We start from the raw sequence: 22,322 nt of genomic DNA on the forward strand, positions 1-22,322 counted from the left end.
GGTTCAGCTCTGACCCTCTTGAATAATTGGAAAGCAGGCTTCTGAGAGAGGACTGCCAGGGCTGACTGTTTTCACTGCTGAGAATCCGCCTTCTGAGGTGTTTCTCTGAGTGGAGAATTTCAAACACGCTGGGTGCCATGACCCTTGATGATGGGCAATAACCTCATTTAGAATAGGAAGACTTTGTGGCCCAAGGAAAGACAGAAGCAGCCAGCTGGAACTTACTCATCTCATTCAGTTCTTTGTGTTTCTCGTACTTTGTGTGAGCCCAGTGGTGAAGCAGCTCCTGGGGGCGGGGGAGGAGGGTCACTGAGAGGTGGGGACCTTCAGAGAGACTCCCGAGGATCACACCAGCAGCATCTTTCTTGGTCAAGAGGCTATAAGGACTTTTCCAAACAAGTATTAAGTTGATTTGCAGAAATGCTTGACTCTTTTTCTTCAAGGAGTTGGAATCAAACGGTGAAGCTAAAACGTATGTAGGCATCAAGAATTACCAGGTGATCAGGTTTCTGCACAACGGTCGGCGGTTCGGCTCTGCCCTGTATCTCGGGTGACCAACCACCTGCTTTGACTGGGACAGGAGGGTTACCAGGACAGGAGACTTGCAGTGCTGACACCAGGACCCCCTTTGACAGTCTTTGTGGCCCTGGGTAGGTCACTTAGACTTTCTGGATCCTGTGGCCTGCATGTCTTTGTCTCTCTGTCTCTGTCTCTCTCTGTCTCTCCATGGCTTTTCAGTTCCCTTCCGGTTTCTCAGGATTGGCAGTTAGGTGTGACTAATTCACAAGCTTTTATTGGGTAGAACATGTGGGCTGGAAGCTGGTTTTCTGACACCTCTGATAATGATTAGAAATTGGTATTTGACTGAGAACAATACAAGCTACTGCTTAGCGAGTTAGGAACAGTTGGGCAAATAGGGCAACGTAACAGATAACCTACAATGAAGTAGGCTGAGCAGGTGAGGAAGGTTTGAACTGCTCCGAACTGTGGCCCGCCCAGAATTTGTTTTCAATAGTCTAAATTAGTGTGAATGTTTATACGTACAGAGATTTTACCCCAAACTCTGGGTCGCTGGCTTCCCTGGAAAGATTGGAAGATCTGGCCACCCCAGGCTGCCTTCCCTCAAATTGTCTGGTGGCTGTGGCTGCAAAGTGGCCGCCCTTTCCAGATGGGCCACGTGGTCACTGGTTCATCCCAGGCCCCTGCCACCCTTCCCCTCAGATGTGCACCCCTTTCCCCGTGCTTCCTTTTATTATCTGCCTGGGAAGGCTCACACTTTCCATAGTTCTCAGCACTGGCTGCACGTTAGAATACTTGAGAGTGCTTGACATTATTTCCAACTTTTGGCCCTACCCAGACTAATTGAATCATTATCTTGCGGAGGGTGTAGGGCCGACATTTGTATTTAAAAATTTCCCCAGGAGATTGTGAAGCGCAGTAAGGGTCGAGGACCAGTGCTTTAGCTTGATCCGGGGTGGGTTTCGATGGAGCGAACCACCACGGAGCAGGGGAGACGAGGACACAGTTTACCTGATCCCGCTGACCGGGGCAGTCACAGCCTGAGTTAAATCGTAACGGAGCTCCCTGGGAAGACTCAGGGAGCTATTAAAAAGCAAATATCCCATTGGCACATTCATGGCTCGTTTCGCTAAGGTATTAATAAACTTACCCCAGGTCTTGCTATACTGCCATAGGCATTTAAATCATTATAATAATGTCTGTATTTTTGCATGAAGTGATTATGGAAGTATTTTTAGTGGGCTTATAAATCTAGTGGTCATGAGAGGCAAGTAGCATGAATTTAGTGTATTTGAGTCAAGGGATAAAATGGAGGGGCACGGTTTTACGTAATGGCTTTATTCATCCATAATTCTCTCACTGTAAATCAATTTCCATCATCTCTGGCCCACACCCCTATCCCCTTCTGCTAGGATCACATTCTAGGCTATGAGTGTGGTCATCGTGAATTATTAAAAAATTCAAGTAGCTGGTTAATAAAAACCTTCTTCTCATTTGAAGCTTAAAATGGAATGGGCTTAGACACTACCTATTTCGGCCTCTTCATTTTAAAGGTAGGCAAAACTAAGGTTTTGAGATGTTAAGTGGCTAGTTCAAGCTCTGCCCCTCCTGCTGGAACCTTGGCGTCATGGTCCCATCCCTCCGTGTTGGCGTGACCCCCCCAGCCCCCGTGACTGCCGAGTGACTGGGGATCTCTGATGCTGTCCACTTTTCTTTAGGATTGCAGCTTGTAGTCAGTTACTTTAGTGACTTTGTTTTATTCACCTTTTGTCCCCCGATGTCTAGCCGGGGACCTGGCAATACTTGCAGTTCAAAAAGTGAGGGATTATGAAGGAAAGAAGAGGCATTCTAGGTTACAGAGTCTCTGTGGAACCTTCTGGGCTTCTTTCCGGCCCCCGATTCTCAGGGACCCACTGTGACCGGCTCTCAGATGTGCCCCTGAGTTAGCAGTGTTCTCTACTGCTCTCTGTGAGTGTTGGGGAGGTGGGGGTCTGTCCCGAAGGGCAGGGACATCTCTTGAACCTTCAGTATTTTTTCCACAATGTGTAGGACCATGGAGAGTATACAGCGAGCCCTTCCCTGAATGTTTGTCTGATGGGGTCTGAACTCTCAGGTTGGCCTCGTGCTGACCTTTCATCTAGCTTTGTCCTGTGGAAAATACTCTAAAGTGGCACTCTAGTGTCACTTTGGTAGAATTGCAAGAGAAAAAAATACTAGGACGGACAATCTCTTTCTAAACTGGTGATGGGTGAGTCATCTCTGATTTTTCTTAGGATAACCTCTAGTTCGAGGTGTGTGTGTTTTACCCTCTTGCTGTGCACCTGGCTGCCTACCTATAATGGCACGATTGTTCTGATCACTGTTTACATTTTACTTGTGCATCCTCGTGTCTTTGAAATCAGGTTCCTACCCAGAGGCTCCACACTCAGTCCACTCTAGGTTCTCGTCCATGCCTTGGGAGCCAAGACACCGCCCAGCAGAGATGCTTCGCTGATGGAGCTGGCGGTGGCGTGGCTGTGAGCCAGTGTCTGCAGGATCACCTGGGGTGTCGTTTTCTTCTGAAATCGCCCAATAGAAGCCTGGTCCAGAATGACAAAAGCAGAATTTGCGACAGGGATGAGGAAGGTCTCTGCTTAGGGCTATAGATTTAGAAAAATTTCTAAGTGATTATTATGTGACTCTGTGGTTCCTCGTTTCAAAATAACTGGCTTACAGGGTTTCCTTAATGAAAGTGGGGGAAAAGCCTAACAAGTATGAGAAAGCAACTCATATTTGTTAAGAACATGTTATTGTATGCCTGATTGATTGATTCAGTCACATCCCACTGCATTTATTCATTCCATGAGTTTTGATACCTTCTTGGTGTCAGGCTCCCTGATGGGTGCTGAGGCACCCTGAGCGTGGTGGTTAAGAAGACAGATGGCCAGAGTCCCTAGCAGACCCACCACCTGGTAGCTGTGTGACCTTGAGCACATTGCTTAGTTCATGCCTCAGTGTCCCCCACTCCAAATGGGGACAGTCACAGCACCTACCTCATAGGCTGAGAGGATGAGTGTTAAGGTGATAACTGTCCGTTCTCACTGCAGTGGTGATGAGGACAGTCCTGCCTTCAGAGAGCAGAGAGTTTGGTGGAGTCAGGGTGCAGAGGCAAAGCCCCGTGGTCAGCATATGTGGCATTAGTCCCCGTCTGAGCTTTTCACATCATACCATACCATATAATACCCCCCCCATTAATGCCTCATTCATCTATCACTATCATTTAGGAACTCAGTTATGTGAAATTTTCTAGAAACATCCAAGAAATCTGTTTTGCATCCTGTTAATGAATGATGCCTTGTTATCATGAAAATTGGTTTTGATCAGAACTGTAGAGAGATGCTCTCAGGCTCTCTGAGAGCTGCCTGCCCTTATGCTAAATGGCCTAAAACTGTTGTCCTTTTATGCTGTTTCTGTTGTTGTTGTTTTGTCATCTTTATTAGGGAGCCACCTTACTTCTAAAATTCCTAATCTTTACTGTTAGAGTAGAAACAAAGGTCACCAGGAGAAACCGAATGACCAGCTTGTTAAATTGGTGACCTTGGTTTTACACAAAAGACTCAGTTTGAGAGTTCTTCAAAGGTGGAGGTATGGTGCTACCTGACACCGAACTGTACTACCAGGTCATAGGAATCAAAGCAGCATGGTGCTGGCATGAAACCAGACACATAGATCAATGGAACAGAGTAGAGGGCCCAGAAATAAACCCACACCTTTATGGTCAATTAATACATGGTAAAGGAGGCAAGAACATACAATGGGGTAAAGACAGTCTACTTAATAAATGATGTTGGGATAACTGGACAGATACATGTAAAAACAATGAAACTAGACCACCAACTTATGCCATATACAAGAAAACTTAAAATGATTGAAGATTTAAATTTAAGACTTGAAATCATTAAGCTCCTAGAAGAAAACATGGGCAGTAAACTCTCAGACCTTTCTCTTACCAAGATTTTTTCTGATAATCTCTTTAGGCAAGGGAAACAAAAGAAAAAATTAATGGGACTATGTCAAACTAAAAAGTTATTGCACAGCAAAGGAACCCAACACAATGAACAGACAAGCTACTGAATGAGAGGAGATATTCGCCAAAGATACATCAAAAAGAGTTAATATCCAAAGTTTATAAAGAACTCAGGAAACCAAACAAACATCCAATTAAAAAGTGGACAGATGACTGAATAGACATTTCCCTAAAGAAGACATACAGATGGCCAGGAGACGTATGAAAAGTGCTCATTATCACTAATCATCAGAGAAATGCAAATTAAAAGCACAATGATGTATCACCTCGCACCTGTCAGAACGGCCATCATCAGTAATCAACAAACAAGTGTTGGCGAGGATGTGGAGGAAAGGGATCGCTTGTTCCCCGTTGGTGGGATGCAGACTGGTGCAGCCGCTGTGGAAAACAGTATGAGGTCCCTTAAAAAATTAAAAATGGACCTGCCTGAAGACCCAGCAATTCCACTTCTGGGTATTTATTTGAAGAAACCCGAAACACTAATTTGAAAGAATATATGCACCCCTATATTCAATGCAGTGCTGTTTACAATAGCCAACATTTGGACCCAGATGCCCATCAGTAGACAATTGGGTAAAGAAGATACGGTACATATATACAGTGGATGATTACTCAGGCATAAAAAAGAATGAAATCTTAGCATTTGCTACAGCATGGATGGACCTAGAGGGTATTACACTAAGTGAAATAAGTCAGCCAGGGAAAGACAAATACCAGTTAATTTCACTTCTATGTGGAATCTAAAGAACAAAATAAATGAACAAACAAAATAGAAACAGACTCAGTACAGAGATCAGACTGATGGTTGCCAGAGGGGAGGGGTGTTGGGGGACTGGGTGAGAAAGGTGAAGAGATTAAGAATGCAACTTGGTGATCACAAAACAGTTATGAAGACGTAAAGCGCAGCATAGGGAATGCAGTCAGTAATATGGTAATGACTGTGCGTGGTGCCGGGTGGGGACTGGAGGTATCAGGCGGAACACTTCAGGTATATGACTGACTGACCACTGTGCTGTGCACCGGAAACCAACACAAAATAGTACTGAACATAAACTCTTAACTGAAAAGTAAAATTTAAAACACAGTCTGAGAGTTCTTGAGGAGAGACTGCTGAATCCTTGTGACATACCCTGTCTGCTGTTTCTACTTTGAAGGACCCTGTGATTGCCTTAAGCCCACCAGAGTAATCCAGGGTCATGGCCCTGTTTTAAAGTCAGCTGATGAGCAACCGTTAATTCCATCCAGCACCTGAATTCCCTGTCGCCATGTACTGGAGCAGGTTCTGGGAAGGAGGACAGTGGCTTTTTGGAGGGCCACTGTTCTTACCCCAGCCATCTTGTTCCTTTTTATTTTGCTTACTTTCTTATTATCATAATATGCTCTAAAAAGAATGAAAGCATGTAATACAGGGAGATAAAAATACATTTAAAATTAAGTAAGGAAAGAAAATGAGGCAAAGAGAAAAATCAGAGCAACAGGGGAAAATTGGGACAACTGTAATAGAACAACAAATAAAAGAAAAAAAAGAGTCAGAAATGAAGTTTAAACACAAAATAGGTACCAGTTTACTTCCTGAAAGTGGACCCCGAGCTTTACCCAGCGGCTCTCTTGGAGAGAGAAGCAACGTCAATTAACATTTTACTGTGTCAGTGAGTAAAGTCTGGCCAAGTGTTCACATGCCCAGATGAATATTCTTGATGCTATGGTGAAACAGAACTTGCAACCGGATACATGAAGCCAGGTTTATGGTAAACCCAGCGATACGGTTCACCTGGCCATCTTATTTATTTATTTATTTTTTACTGCTTTCTGTTTTAGGTTAAATATGCATTGCTTTGATGATTTCTTCCAAAACGTGGTCGAGGGTGGGGCCAAATCCAGGGGTTTGAAATATCTAAAGCAGAGGTTCCTACCCGGGGCTCCTGTGGGGCTGGAGGGCGCCCCGAGCTTCTGTTGTAACAGGCAGTGATGCCTGTTGTCCTGTTTCTGTTTTTGAGGCTCACGAAACAAAGTATGTATTTACCTGTACGATCTCGATCTCTGACCCCCCTTTCCAACAAAGAAGTCGAAAGCCCACCAGTGTTTATCAAGAGTTTAGATCGTGGTTGGTGACATTCAGAAGAGGGCTCTGCACCAGCAGCCCATGAGGTTTTTGAAAATACGTTACAATAAAAATATTTATTTATACCCTTAGTGGACTGTTGGTTAAAAGCAGGATGCATTAGGAACATTCAGGTCAAAATACAATTATCGAGCATCATGCTGGTAATTCTGCTGTCTTCCTTCAGGTTACCTTCCCGCTAGCCATGGTTGCATTCATCTGAGCAGCATTCCTTTGCATATCTTACAGTATTTTTTTAAAAATCAGTATTGAGAAAGAGAAAATATTATGACTTTCATATTAATTTTTTCTTTTAATTGATTAGGAATAAAGATTCCGACACCTGGAATGTGTTATTTGTGGGGAAATGCTTTCAAAATAGCTGCTGGAAAGCTATTTTGTCTTTTCCTGATATTTAGAAACAAAACAGAAAAAAATGTAAAAATAAACTTATGGGTGTTTGGAGATGCCAGTTAATCTCACCCTTCCTCCCTTCTGGGCTCTGAACTAGCGGAAATAGGAAAAGGCAGGTGAAGGTTGAAGTACAGTACCAGCTTTATTAGAGTAAAGCTGTGTGTCTTGGGTGTGAGGCTTTCTGATCTGCCCTAGATGGAATCCACACATCCGCCGGGGTAATGGCTGGGTGGTGTGGGTGCTCTCTGTAGGGTGGGGAAACTGTCTAATTAACATGCAGGGGGCAGGAAGAGAGAGAGAGTGCACCCCCCATCACCAGCTCAACTTAGACACTCCTTCCCCCCCCCACAAGGCCTGTGTGCTCTGATGGAGAAGCAGGAGCAGTCTGATCTGTGGTTTCTTCCTGAGAAATGGAGCACAGATTCTGCATGAAAACATGCCCAGGGAGGAAGTAAGGAGTCTTCCTCTTAAAAACCATTTGGTTTGTTTTTAAATTCAGATGCAAGAAGTCCAAACATTGACTTGTCTTGTTTTGATGCCAGGGCCGGTAATTAGATTGCTGCCTGGTATTGAATATACATCTGGTTCCCACAACAATTGTATACTAATAAGATGTAATTTTGGAGTTGATTTTGTTGACTAATCATTCCTTTTTTCCTTTAGAATTAAATTCTGTGTGTTACAGGCTACATGGGCAAAAAGTAATTTTTTGTTAATCATTTTGAACATTAACAAAAATGGCATCAAAATGAATGAACTTGCCCTGGCTGGTGTGGACTCAGTGGATCGAGCACTGGCCTGTGAACCAAAGGGTTACCAGTTCGATTCCCAGTCAGGGAACATGCCTCAGTTGCAGGCCAGGTCCTCAGTAGGGGGAGCACAGGAGGCAACCAAACATTGATGTTTCTCTCCCTCTCTTTCTCCCTCCCTTACTCTCTCTTTAAAAATAAATACCTAAAATCAAAAAAAATTCAAAATCAATGAACTTCATAAACTTTAATGTCTTGTTTCAAAAGTGAAATATAATTTTACCTTAATAATCCTTCTTTATTATATATATGTAAAAATTAAGAAATGACTTAAAAATTCCTAAGGGTGAGAGAGAGAGAGAGAGACTGATAGAGGAGCTCATTTGTAACAGAAGGTTGGGCAAAGTCAATCTAGAACAATGGATGAATTGTTTACCCCTTAAGTCATCCTTCAAATATAGTTTCTTTCAGCAAAGTTTTGAAAAGCTTTCACGGCCATAAAGTTGTTATGTTCCTGGGAAAATAACAGAATTAGAAATATTTTCAGAAACTTTATTGGTGGACATCATTATAACAAAATTAAGACACGTAATGAAGGTGTTACATCAGTTGAAGACTCTTTCACTTTGAAGTCAACTGGAAAAGCAGTAATGGGTGTTAAGCAGGTGTTCTAAAGTGAGCACTTCAGCAGTTATAAAACAACAAACACTCGGTGCACAGAGTAATTTGCTACATGGCGTTACAATATTTGCTATAACAGAGTGAAATGTTGGAAGACGTGTATCCAAACTGTGTCTTTGATTTTTGCATGATGGATCAAGACATAGCACGTAGAAAGTACAACCAGTTGTCTTAGATGCTCTCCTGGTTGACAGTGATGAAAGCATGCCGTCTGCATATATAATTCTCATCCCAGCTGATGCATCTTAACAGTAACTAGGAGTGTCCATAAGTCAAGTGGTCATACTGACATGTATCCATCTTATTCAGAAGTTCTGTGCACACTATAAAAAGGAGAGCAGTTGTGCCATATTCTCCATCGTCCTCCCCTGGAAATGAGTATCTGATTTGCCCTCATTCTTACTCTCCTGGATAAAAGGATAGAAAGCAGTGCGCCTCAAACTTCAATGTGCAAACAAATACCTAGGGATCTTGTTACAAACACCCGTTTTGATTCATTTGGTCTGGGGTTTGACCTGAGATTCTGCATTTCTAACAATCTACCAGGTCATCTCAATGCTGTTGGTGCACAGGCCAGATTTTGTGTAGCAAGGTTAAAGAGGTGCTGCTTACGAGAAGTGTGGTAGACATTGAAGCTATTCAGTTAGCCCTATGTAATTTCTCACCTTGGAGCCAAATACCAAGGAGAGGTTAACGAAAGCCCTGACAGTGCAGCATGGCCCTCAACAAGTCTTCCGTGGCATGGTGGTGATGGAACAGGGCTCCTAGGGAGGAGCTCTTCCTGAAAAGCTGCCTCCTTGGGCACTGGCTTGAGAAAACCAGCTTGCAGTTCTTTAAGGAGAAAACCAATGTACCTTGCAGATGTATTATCTAGTAAGCCAGTGGATCTACATTTGTGGAGAGCAGAAAGCTTACCTTTTTTTCCCCTCCTTATATTTTAAGGATATTTTTATGCTATTATACTTGTCCCATTTTTTCCTCCCTTTTATTCCCCTCCTCCCTGCATCCCCCAACCCTCCAGCATCTCCCCCCTTTAGTTCATGTCCATGGGTCATACATATAAGTTCTTTGGCTTCTCCATTTCCCATACTATTCTTAATGTCCTCCTGTCTTATTTGTGCCTACCATTTATGCTTCTTATTCCCTGTACCTTTCCCCCCTGCCCTGATTCTCCCCCTTCCCCTCCCCACTGATAACCCTCCATGTGATCTCCATTTCTGTGATTCTGTTCCTATTCTAATTGTTTGCTTAGTTTTTGTTTTTGTTTTCTAGGTTTCAGTTGTTGATAGTTGTGAGTTTTTGTCATTTTAATGTTCATAGTTTTGATCTTCTTTTTCCTAGATAAGTCCCTTTAACATTTCATATAATAAGGGCTTGGTGATGATGAACTCCTTTAACTTGATCTTATTCGGGAAGCACTTTATCTGCCCTTCCATTCTAAATGATAGCTTTGCTGGATAGAGTCATCTGGGATGGAGGTCCTTGCCTTTCATGACTTCAAATACTTCTTTCCAGCCCCTTCTTGCCTGCAGGTTGGTTGCCTATAGGGCTGGTTTTGAGAAACCAGCTGAGAGTCTTATGGGAACTCCTTTGTAGGTAACTGTCTCCTTTCTTCTTGCTGCTTTTAAGATTCTCTCCTTATCTTTACTCTCGGGTAACTTGATGATGTGTCTTGGTGTATTCCTCCTTGGGTCCAAATTCTTTTGGACTCTCTGAGCTTCCTGGACTTGCATGTCTGTTTCCTTTGCCAGATTGGGGAAGTTCTCCCTCATTATTTGTTGAAATAAGTTTTCAATTTCTTGCTCTTCCTTTTCTCCTTCTGGCACCCCTATGATTCGGCATTGGAATGTTTAAAGTTGTCCCAGAGGTTCCTAGGCCTCTCCTCATTTTTTTTGAATTCTTGTTTCTCTGTCTGTTCGGTTGGATGTTTATTTCTTCCTTCTGTTCCAGATCGTTAATTTGAGTCCTGGTTTCCTTCCCTTCACTGTTGGTTCCCTGTATATTTTCCTTTATTTCACTTTGTATAGTATAGCCTTCATTTCTTCCTTATTTTGTGACCATACTCAATAATTTCTGTGAGCATCCTGATTACCAGTGTTTTGAACTCTGCATCTGATAGGTTGGCTATCTCCTTGTCACTTAGTTTCTTTCCTGAAGTTTTGATCTGTTCTTTCATTTGGGCCACATTTCTTACAACAACCTGTTATGTTATAAGGGGTGGAGCCTTAGGTATTTGCCAGGGTGGGGCAATCCTCTCTGCTGCCTTGTGGCGCTGTAGGTGGGTAAGGGGTCAGAGAGAAACAATGTTGCTTGCTGGGCTCTCACCCCCATTTCTGTCACTTCCTGGCTTCCCACAAGTGGCTTGTGTCTTTTCAGGTGCTGACTTGCAGGTGGTTGGGCTTCTATGCTCTTTAGGACCCCATGGGCCTCTCCAGTAGACTCCCATGAGGCTGGGAGTTTCTCTTGCCACAGCAACCCCTACAAGTTTTTATAGCGAGAGATTTTGAGTGTTGAGTTTCCTATGCTGAAATCCTGGGTTTCCGGGTCTGTCTGGCTCCCATTTGTTCCTCCCAGCTTATCTGCACATGAATGTGTGATGGCTCAGTCAGCCACCGCCTGCCTCGAAGGTGTGGCCGGCTTGCCCTGTGTCTTCTCTGCCCTGCTGCCTATCTCCCATCTCCGCCCCTCCTACCAGTCTGTATGACTGTTTAACTCCTTGGTTGTCAGACTTTCATGCAGTTTGATTCTCTGGCAGTTCTGGTTGTTTTTTGTTCACATTGGTTGTTATCCTTCTTGTGGTTGTGTGAGGAAGTGAAGCATTTCTAGCTATGCCTCCATCTTGGCCAGAACTGAATTAGCTTTTCTTGTAAAATATTGGAACAGATCACATTTGGAGTCCCACTTGATAAGACCCATGGGGTTGATACAAGGAACAACTTTCCACAGATGCATTAGTCTTCATGTCTAGCTTTATATTAAAATCACCTAGGCAGCTTATAAATAAAAATACCCCATTCATGGGCCATACCTCTGATGAAGTAGGTCAGAATCTTTAGGCATGAGACCTGGATATTTATATTTTTCAAAAAGGATTCCAGGAAATTCTGAAGTTCATCAGTGTTGAGAGGCCCTGGCTTGGCCATGTCTTAACGTGGCGGGCAGGAAGCTCTGCTGAGAATGCTCCGTGGTAGCTTGAGTTAATTCATCGTTTGTGTTGTCGAGGGCTTGTGACCAGATCCCAGTCAGGTTGACGCAAGATATTTGCAGCATTTGGGAAAGTTCATGTCGGTTTATAAATTGGGAGCAGGTAAGCATACCGACCAGCATTTGACGGTTGTGTTCCTTCCTAAGAAAATTCAGACCTGGGACATTACGACCCAGGACCTGCCAGAGCATGGGACCTCGTGCTCCGTGTGCATTTGCTCCAGGCCTGTTTTAGAAGAGAAGGGAAATGCGTTATAAGGTTGGAAGGTGAGAGGCCTCTGAGTGGCCACCTCGGATTGTGTGTGTGTGTACACATGTACGTTTGCACCCTGTCACTCATCAACTAGTTTTTTAAAAAATTTAACGTGGTGGTCTCTGTCAGGCCGGGTGCTTGGAGGGCCGCCCCATTTCTGCAGACAGTGGGGCTGGAGCTCTCACGGGGTAGACCTGCGCCAGCCCCTGTCTCTCTCTCCATGCAGAGGAGCAGGGTCCTGGGAGTGGAGTGAGTGGCTTGGAAGGTTCCGGGAGCACTTGCTAAATAATGAGCTTTACCTTGAGGAAATTGCCCCACCTTTGGGGAATGATTTTGACAACTTTTATGACAGATTTTTTTTCCTATCACGAGGGCCGTTTTGGGCATGTTGTCATTCATGGGTATTTTCTAGATAGAGTTGCCAGAAGTCTGATCTTCGGACAAAAAAGTACGTTTTGTACTTACCATGAAGATTCCTTTGCAGCTCTGCTGTCCTTTGGCTCTGGGTGAAAGCAAATCTTCTGAGCATTTTCATTCAACACGGAGGAAAACTACCTAACAAATTTACAAACTCTGTGCTCTCTTCGCTGACCATTCCTCCTCCTCTTAGAGAGTCATTATCGACCTGTCAGAACGTGTGTTCATGGTTTCCTGGGCTGGAAGCCAGACGGCAATCCTTCCCTTAGGAGACTGCCTGACGTAGCATCATCCAGACTTTGCTTCTCAAAGCCGTCTTCGCTGTGCCTGTTGCTTTCATAGACTAGGAACTTGGTGGGGCAAAGCCCCAGTGCCATGTACTAATTAGTAAAGGGGGCATGGCTAGCCTAGAATGAGCTCCTTGGCTGGTGCCAAGATAGTGTTGTCACTGAAGGATGTGGAAGAAAATACTCATCTGTCAGTCATCTTGGGACAGTGTCGGGATTGGGCCCCCCTCACGTCTTTATGGTCTCTGGTCTTAGCACAGGACACTGTGCCTGCTTGCCTCCAGGCCTTTGATTGACTTCTGAGTTCCTCTTCTCCTTGCTCTACAGTGTAGTTCTGTGGGCTTACCTTCGATGACCCCCTTCTTGTTGTGTAGGTAAGGCTGTACAGATTGATGGAGGCAGTGGTTCTCAGCCGGGGTACTTGTATCCTTTAGGGGACATCTGGCAATGTCTGGAGACACTTTTGATTGTCCCAGTTGGGGGGTGAGGGTCCTCATGGCATCTAGTGGTAGAGGGCAGGGAGGCTGCTGAAGCAGAGCACAGCCCTGAAACAAAGAATTGTCTGGCTTCAGAGGTCACTTGTGCCAGGGATTGAGAAACCCTGGTTTAAACGGGGTTTGTTTCATTTTTCAGGGACCCATGCTTTTTGGTTTTGGTTACTGTTTTCAGAATTCATGGAGTTGCTGCGGTTTCATTTTTTTGTTGATGGGAAATGCTGTCAACTGTGAATAACCTGTGGGCCAGGTGAGTGAAACTGACAGAAATGTGAAGATCTTACCTGATGCAGCAGCAGCAGCTTCCCTCTCACTCCTGTGTCCCCTTTGTCCACCTGCCAGAAGTGTGTGCACCCAAGAAGCTAAGTCAGAATACAAGCACCAAACATTCCTTCCCGAGTGTCTGCCCTGCCCCTCGCGCCCTCTTGTGGAGATGGCCGTATGTGAAGTCACCAGAGGATGGGGTGGGAGTGGGCAGAGGGCAGGATGGGGGCCTGTTCTGGATAAGGAGTCATTAGCCTTAATACAGTATTTGAAAATGTATTTTGCCATTGACACCGGATATGGAGCTCTAAACTACACTCAGTGGATCTTGCATCTGCGAGGCAAATACCCACCTCAGGGGGCAGAGGGTTCCCGGCCCCTCCCACACTAAGAATGCAAGTGTAGCATAATAAATGAAAGCTCTGGGCCCAGGCCTGTTGTGGATTGATCACTTCAAATATGAAAGAGACTGGACTGTTTAAAACCCCAGATACTACAAAGGCTTCCCCACAGCACAGGCCATTGCTCATGTATAAGCCTGGGTCTTCCGACAGTTTATAGGGCTTATAATAGAGCCTGGATGAAGACTGAATTAAAAAAATAAAGCTCCCTAAGAATACCAGAGGTGTGTTGTCTTAGTGGGTGTCTTTCAGCTAGTGACTCAAAATAAGACTCGTTTAGCCAGTTCTAAAGAGAACAGGCTGTTTTCACTTAGAATGTGCTTTTCCTGTTGATAAAGAAAAGTTGCAGAATTCGTCAGAGGACCGAGTTATAAAAGTGGAAAGGAGGGCCCCTGTTCATACCTGCTCTGGGCACCACTGTTGGCCCCTGAGCTCCTTTGCTGCCTGGAGTGGGAGGAGGGCCCAGTGCTGATTACAGCTGTCAAGGAGTCACACTTCAGATTGGGGGCTGTTGCCATGTGGGCCGTTCGCTTGGATTCAAGTTGGTGGCACCAGGCCTGTGTGTCCAGGCCACACAGGGAACTGAAGAACCAACCTCAGAGCGTCTTACCAGGAGATTGGACTTATTTTGGAGGAAAAGCTGCTTTGCTCTTCTCTCCTTCCTCCTCCTTGCCTTCTCCTTTTAACGACAGAAGACAACTGTTTCCCCAGACCATCTGTCTTCCTTATACCAGTATTTCTGTAAACTTGCATTTTTTTTCTTTCTATCGTCTGTTGATTCTCTCAACTCGTTCAGGTAGGTGGGACGGTGCATTAGACTTACAGCTCCTTACATTCACCAGACTGTGGTTTCTGCCTTGTGTTTCACCTTGATAAGTCTCTTCTATTTTGAGTTTCTGCAGGTGGGTGGTAGCTGCAGCTTGGTTTGGTGGAGACCGTGTCATATTAGGAAGCAGGGCTGGGGCTTCAGTGGACTTGAGTACAGTTTGATTCTGACTCTAACCGCAAAACAGAACTCGCTCTGGGCCTCCGCGTCTTCCTCTGTAAATTGAGGGTTTGTACTTGGTTATTATTTTCTGAAGCAAAATCTAATGTTTTCCAGTCTGTATAAAGTCTGTATGTTAAAAGTTACACATTTTAATTCATATTTCCTTCCAAAGCTGTTCATTAGGCAAGTGAGCTGCTCACATGAAATTTGGTAAAATGGTGTGTAGTCATTTCAAAGTTAGCGTCTGATTGATTTATATGTATGTATACCACGTTTTGGTTGCACGGTAGTGGAAATTCAGGTTCATCCTGATTGCAGATGGTAACAGCTACTATTTTTTAAAACAATTTTCCAAGCACTCATGTTTCTCTTAATGTAGTTGATACAGAGGCTGGAAATGAAGGGGTTGAAAACTGTTTCAAAGTTGAATCACTAACATTATCTAAAGACTGTTGTTACTTCTTATAATTAGGAAGTCAAACAAGAAATCTCTGAAACTTAAAATTTATGACTCTTATCTAACATTTAATTATAGTGTTCTCTGTCGTACAATTTTACATGAGTAGCTACATATAGACTGGAATTTAATAAAACAAGGAAGCAAACTAGACTACTGCCAAGCATTACTTTCCCGACCAAAAAATACAGAAATTCAAAGTTCAAAGTGTACCTAGAGAAGTAGCTAGGGAAGTGTTGTTTTGAATCTGTATAGAGTGTACCTTGATACATATATTTATTTTCCCCAGTATCTTAAAATTTGGCATGCAAAAACTTTACCTAACAAAAATTTTAAACAGAACACAGTTAAAAACAACAAAAATAAAATTATATTTGTGGAACCTCTGATACATCTCTGGGAATCCTGATGTCCATTGGAACAGCTTGAAAACCAGTAACTATACCGGAACTACTATAAAGGACACATGGACAAAATCAAGGGGGAGGGTGGAGGTGGGGTAGGGAGGGTGGTTTGGCTGGGGTGGGGTAGAGGGATGGGGAGAAAAGGCATACAACTGTAATTGAATAACAATAAAAATTAAAAAAAAGAAAGAAAAGAAAACCAGTAACTAGGAGCACCGACCCCTCACTCCTCTAGCTCTCCCAGTGATCTGTGGTCCTACAGCTTTCCCCGTTTTATACGTGCAGTAACTAACACAGACAGACTTGACTGGGATCATGGTGGCAATAGGTGGAATAAGCTGTAGATGAAAGATATGCAGGCCTTGGGCGCAGGGTTCTCTCAGCTCCTCCTCAGCACCCCTGCATGACTTCCTCTGGTCATCTGGGGTAACCAGTGATGAAACAAGCAGCCTCCATCGAAGGTCCTAGCACTGGTTTCCCCTCCCATTCTCTGTCCCAGACATTTTTGTTCCCTCAGTCACTGCCCCTTCCAGAATTCTTTTCTCGAGCTTTTCCCCTCTCCTTTTTCTCTTGTAATTCCTGTCTACTACCATAACTGCTGTAGTTAAGCCCATCTATTTCAGGGCACAGTGATTTTCACTGGTATGTGGTAAGATCGGAGGATAAAGGCTTTAAACAGGTAAAGTACCACTAATAGTCTCAGGGAGCTGGGTTCTTTGAGATTCACACAGAAGGAGGCCTTGGAGTCATTGCTTATTTGTGTTCATCTCATTTCCACCATCCTGCCCTTTCATCTAGCACCACTGTGTGCAAGGCATGGCCATCTCTGGCATTTCCTGCCTTTGGGAAATTTACAGTTAGAGATGAAAAAAAGGGTTACTCTATAGAGCAAGTAGGTAAGAAGCTCTGTAGAGCACAGACTGCTGTGAACGCCCAAGGAGGATGAGTGCTCCTCTCTCTGGGAAGCTTGATGCAGGAGGTGGGGTCCAGTTGTGAGATGGGGTGGGATTTCCCAAGGTAGCTTGGGTGAGCACAGCAGACTCAAGATTTCTTGAAAGTTACTGCACAGGTTGAGGCTAAAAATAGGTGCTGATAGCCACCAGTAGAAGACAGATACGAAGCAGTTCAGGTGTTAGGACAGAAGAGGTATGCTAAGTTAGAGTGGTACTGCCCCATGTGAATGCTGGACCAGCAAGCAGTGACAGGATTGTCCTGTGGGGCTGTTGGGAAAGATCAGGTCAGTGTGGTTGGGGCTGGCGTTGCTCCTGGAGGGGTGGTCATTTCCCATTTCATTCGTCCTCTGAAGAGACAGGTTCTGATATAAGAAATGGGGCATTGGATAGGCACCTGAAGGAAATGCTCCATCAGCCTGGTTTTCAGTCCCTTGGAACTGGTTTGTTTTTCAGGGTGTTCTCAAGTGGTTTGAGAAATTAGCATCAAGGCAGGCCAGGATCCAGCTGATTGGTGGCCCGTGAGATTGTTCCGGAGCGTGTAAAAACAGCTATGTCTGTTGAGCTGGTGGCAACTTTCTCCATGTAATTTCCTTTTGTTGCTAGGTGGTCAGCCCTTAGTAATGGTACAGCCTGGTCCTGGCCTTTTGGTGGGGAATGAGGGAAGAGCTGGGTCCTCGCTGGACTGGGAGGCTTCTCTGCCCACCTCTAAGTACAGCTCCTCCTCCACCCCCAGCTTTGGAGGTGGGCTTTCTCTCCCTCTCTCTCTCAGCTTTATTGAGATACGATTCACATATACAGCTCTCCCATTTAAAGTGTGTTATTCAATGACTTTTAATGTATCCACAGAATTGTGCATCTCTCACCACAAATTTTAGAACATTTTCTTTATGCTCTGGAATTAACACCCCATGCCTTAGTTGTCCCCTCCCAGTACCCCATGCCCTCAGGTCCTAAGCAACTGCTATTGTACTTGCTGTGTCTATAGGTTTGCCTGTTCTAGACATTTCATATAAGTGGAGTCATTGTGGACTTTTGTGGCTGCCTTTTTTTTCTCTTCACTTAGGATAATGTTTACAGGGATTATCCATGTTGAAGCACGTATCAGTACTTCATTTCTTTTTATCGACAATATTCCATTGTATGACTGTACCACATTTTGCTTATCCATTTGTCAGTTGATGGGCATTTGGGTTGCTTCATTTTTTATTATGAATCATGTTGCTATGAACACTAGTGCACAAATTTTTGCATGGACATGTGTTTTCATTTCTGTTGAGAGAATTCCTGGGAGCAGGGTTGTCTGGGTCGTATGGTAACTCTGGGCTTCTCTTTACCCTGAGGAACTGCTGAAGTATTTTCCACACCAGCTGCACCCTTGCACATTCCCACCTGCAGTATGCAGGGCTTCAGTTTCTCTGCGTCCTCACTAGCCCTTGTTCTTGTATGTCTTTTTTGATTGTAGCCATGCTAATCAGTGTGAATTGGCATATTTCTTCAAATATGTTCTCGATCCCTTGCTCACTCTCTTCTCCTTCTGGAATTCCCATGATGCGAATGTTGTTACGCTTCATGTTGTCCAAAATGTGTCTTAAGCTGTCCTCATTTTTTTAAATTCTTTTTTTCTTTTCACTGCTTTACCTATTTTTCTACATTGTCTTCTAAATCACTGATTCAGTCCTGTGCTTCATCTAACCTACTGTTTATTCCTCCAAGTATATTATTTATCTCAGATATTGTATTCTTTATTTCTGACTGATCCTTTTTCATGGTTTCTATGTCTTTTTTCATGCTGTTGAGTATTACTCTAAACTCTATCTGATAAATTGTTTACTTCTATTTCACCTAGTTCTTCTGGAAAATTCTGTTGTTCTTTCATATGGGGTCTGTTTCTTTGTCTTCCCATTTTGTCTGTTTCTTTGTATTTTCTGCCCTCCAATGTTAAAGCAATTAGCTACTAAAGTATTTAGATTAGTAATTAATCTGAACAGTTGTTAATCTAATCAGTTGTGATCAGTAGTCAGGCTTAAACAGCACAGGGCAGGGCAGAGTAATTCCCATGGACAGAGCTATGGCTTCCTCTCAGGCTGATGCCATTCAGAGAGGACTGCTCTTGCCTGCGAGAGATGGCTCCTGCTGTATGGGGAATGATGCAGCACATGGATCCTGGCTGCTGTTCCCTCAGTTCTCTCCCAGGACCGCCAACCCCAGACTCTCCTCAAGCATCTCTAGTCCACTCTGCCCTCCCTTTGCCAGCACCCAGGGTAAGTGACTGCAAACGAAATTTTGTGTGTTGGCCCTTTAAAAGGCTCTCTGCATTTCCAGCCATCTTTCCCTGCCTGATAGAACCTGTGCTGTTTTTCATAGCTGGGTGTTATCTGGGTTCCTTTCCGGCTCTGGTGCTGTAGGCTGGGGAGCCTAGCTTGGGGTTTAGACCACACACTCCTCATGGGGAATCCCCCCAGACACTGAAATGTACCTCTGGAACCTCAGCTGCCACCCGTGGGAGTCCTACCAGCCCTCTCATACCTCCTCCGCACACCCTACCGTCACATTGTGCTGAAGAGTTTTCTGTCTGTCTGTCTGTGGTTGTAAGGCTTCTCTGCAGCCAGTGTTCAGTTGGTTATTCAAGATAATTTCTCTAGATTTAGTGGTAACTCCAGATTGGTTCTAGGAGGAGGTTACTATAGCTTCCACTGACTCCTCCACCATGTTGGATCTCCTGTGTCTGCTTTATTTTTTTTAATTAAAAGGTTTGATGCATTTTCTTGCCAAAGATCTTTGACCACATTTGGAAAGGTGGAAGCCAGATATTGTGTTGAGGCATGAATAGGGGAAAAAAGAAGTGAATGCTGCTCTTTTAAGAATGGCAGGAGTAGAGGAAATGCATGTTAGGGTGGTTAGTGGCAGTGATTGATCTGGGAGTTTAACTCATTGCAAACAAACTTGGTGCAAACGTCTTTCTGGAGGAGAGCAGAAGAGATCCTGGCTTCCCTGGCAGTCATCACTCTGGTTGGTGACAAGGCCTTCTGCAATATACTGTCTAGTCCTTCTTGTGCCTATCAGATCCACTGGGCTGACGGATTTGGTTGTTGGAAGGTCTAGAGGCAGGCAGATTCTTGGCCTGACAGACAACTTCTTAATTACTATTGTTCTTCATCAGAAAGAAAGTCCAGCCACTTCCTGAGGAACTAGGGGCACTGGCTACTAGATAATCAGCCCGTTGAGGGAGGGACCTCTGTCATATTTGTTGCTCGGTCCTCAGGATCCAATGCAGCAGTGCCCAGCATATGCTTGTAGAATGAATGGAAGCAGCAAAGATGGCAGGTACTGCCCAGCATTTAGAGAGGCTGAAAAAGTGCCATAGTGCCCAGATTACTAGTTCACTTAGCGGGTATTTTATTGCGCCCCTGTCCTCAGTGTCTTTCTCTGAGAAGGTGTGCGGGGAATCCCTTAAAGCAGGGGTGTCAAACTCATTTTCACCAGGGGCCACATCAGCCTCGAGGTTGCCTTCAAAGGGCCGAATGTCAGATTGTGGAGTGAACAGGGCAGGCAGTGCAACCGCTAGCAGACCCTGTGGCCCCACATTTGCACATAGATAAACCGGGAGGAACAGCAGGGGAGCGAAGCAGACCATGCAACCCAGGGCTCCAGCTTGGGGAAATAAAGCCTCAAACCTCTGATTGAAAACGCCCGTGGGGGTTGAGGCAGCAGCAGGAGAAACTCCCAGCCTCACAGGAGAGTGCGTTGGAGAGACCCACAGGGGCCTAGAGTGTGCACAAGCCCACCCACTTGGGAATCAGCACTAGAGGGGCCCGGTTTGATTGTGGGTAGCGGAGGGAGTGACTGAAATCTGGCAGACAGTGGAGCAAGCGCCATTGCTCCCTCTCGGCCCCACCCCACACACAGTGTCACAGAGCAGTGACCAGGGATACCCCCGCCCCTGTGTACACCTAAGGCTCCGCCCCTTTATGTAACAGGCACACTGAGACCAAAAAAAAAAGGCCCGAATGAAAGAACAGATCAAAGCCCCAGAAATAATTAAATAATTCAACTCAGCAGTGAACAGATAGCCAACCTATCAGATGCACAGTTCAAAACACTGGATATTAAGACCCTCACAGAATTGGTTGAATTTGTTCGAAAACTAGATGAAAAAATGAAGCCTATGCTAAGAGAAACAAAGGAAAATGTACAGGGAACCAATAGTGATGCGAAGGAAACTGGGACTCAACGCTGTGGACCAGAAGGAAGAAAGAAACATCCAACCAGAAAAGAAGGAAGCAACAAGAATTCGGAAAAATGAGGAGAGGCTTAGGAACCTCCAGGACATCTTGAAACGTTCCAACATCCAAATCATAGGGGTGCCAGAAGGAGAAGAGGAAGAACAAAAAATTGAAAACTTATTTGAACAAATAATGAAGGAGAACTTCCCTAATCTGGCAAAGGAAATAGACTTCTAGGAAGTCCAGGAAGCTCAGAGAGTCCCAAAGAAGCTGGACCCAAGGAGGAACACACCAAGGCACATCATAATTACATTACCCAGGATTAAGCAGAAGGAGAGAATCTTAGAAGCAGCAAGAGAAAAGGACACAGTTACCTACAAAGGAGTTCCCATAAGACTGTCAGCTGATTTCTCAAAAGAGACCTTACAGGCAAGAAGGGGCTGGAAAGAAGTATTCCAAGTCATGAAAGGCAAGGACCTACATCCAAGATTGCTCTATCCAGCAAAGCTTTCATTTCGAATGGAAGGGAAGATAAAGTGATTCTCAGATAAGGTCAGGTTCAAGGAGTTCATCATCACCTAGCCCTTATTATGTGAAATGTTAAAGGGATTTATCTAAGAAAAAGAAGATAAAAAATACGAACAGTAAAAATGACAGCAAACCCACAGTTATTAACAACCACACCTAAAACAAAAACAAAAGCAAACTAAGCAAACAACTAGAACAGGAACAGAACCACAGAAATGGAGATCACATGGAGGGTTATCAACAGGGGAGTGGAAGCGGGGAGAGAAGGGGGAAAGGTACAGAGTATAAGTAGCATAAATGGTAGGTAGAAAACAGACAGGGGGAGGGTAAGAATAGTATAGGAGATGTAGAAGCCAAAGAACTTATATGTATGACCCATGGACATGAACTATAGGGGGGAATGTGGGAAGGGGGCGTAGGCAGGATAGAGTGGAGTGAAGGGGGGGAAATGGGAAAACTGTAATAGCATAATCAATAAATATATTTTTAAAAAGGCTGAATATTAGTAATTTCAATTGTTGAGCAGTTAAGGAGTAGTTACATTTATACAGTCCTAAAATTATTTTGGCCCTTTGAAGGCAACTGTGAGGCTGATGTGGCCCCTGGTGAAAATGGGTTTGACACCCCTGCCTTAGAGGATATCCTGGGATCCCACATAGACCCTGATGGAACAGCCAAGGCAGCAGCAGGCAGTGTTTTAAACTGCAGAGTAGGAAAGAGCAGCTAGGCTGGAGCGGTGGGGAAAGTGGTCTGAAGCTTCTGGGTCTGGGTCTGGGGCAGGAGCAGGGCAAGGCCAGCCAGGTGCAGGGAGCAGCCTCTGTGGAGACAGGGAGACCCTGAGAACGATTGGCAAGGCTATGGTGATAGCAGACCAGCAGGTGTGCAGGGTGGGGATGGCACAGAGGAACTTACTTAGGGG

At 44.5% G+C, this 22,322-nt stretch overlaps 1 protein-coding gene across 9 annotated transcripts in view; it reads left to right on the plus strand.

Annotated features, from left to right (window-relative positions):
* MGAT5 (alpha-1,6-mannosylglycoprotein 6-beta-N-acetylglucosaminyltransferase) overlaps positions 1 to 22,322 on the plus strand; it is a 335,766-nt gene that overhangs the window by 99,132 nt on the left and 214,312 nt on the right. For 2 of the 9 annotated variants that reach the window (XM_053918606.2, XM_053918607.2), the window contains exon 4: positions 13,325 to 13,435. The exons of 6 other annotated variants lie outside the window; for them this stretch is intronic. The gene's annotated coding sequence lies outside the window, so the exon portion shown is untranslated. The remainder of the gene's footprint in view (positions 1 to 13,324; positions 13,436 to 22,322) is intronic. One more of the 9 variants, XM_053918605.2, reaches the window with a different exon arrangement.

The sequence above is a fragment of the Desmodus rotundus genome, chromosome 2 (genome assembly GCF_022682495.2).
Source record: "Desmodus rotundus isolate HL8 chromosome 2, HLdesRot8A.1, whole genome shotgun sequence".
Lineage (NCBI taxonomy): Eukaryota > Metazoa > Chordata > Mammalia > Chiroptera > Phyllostomidae > Desmodus > Desmodus rotundus.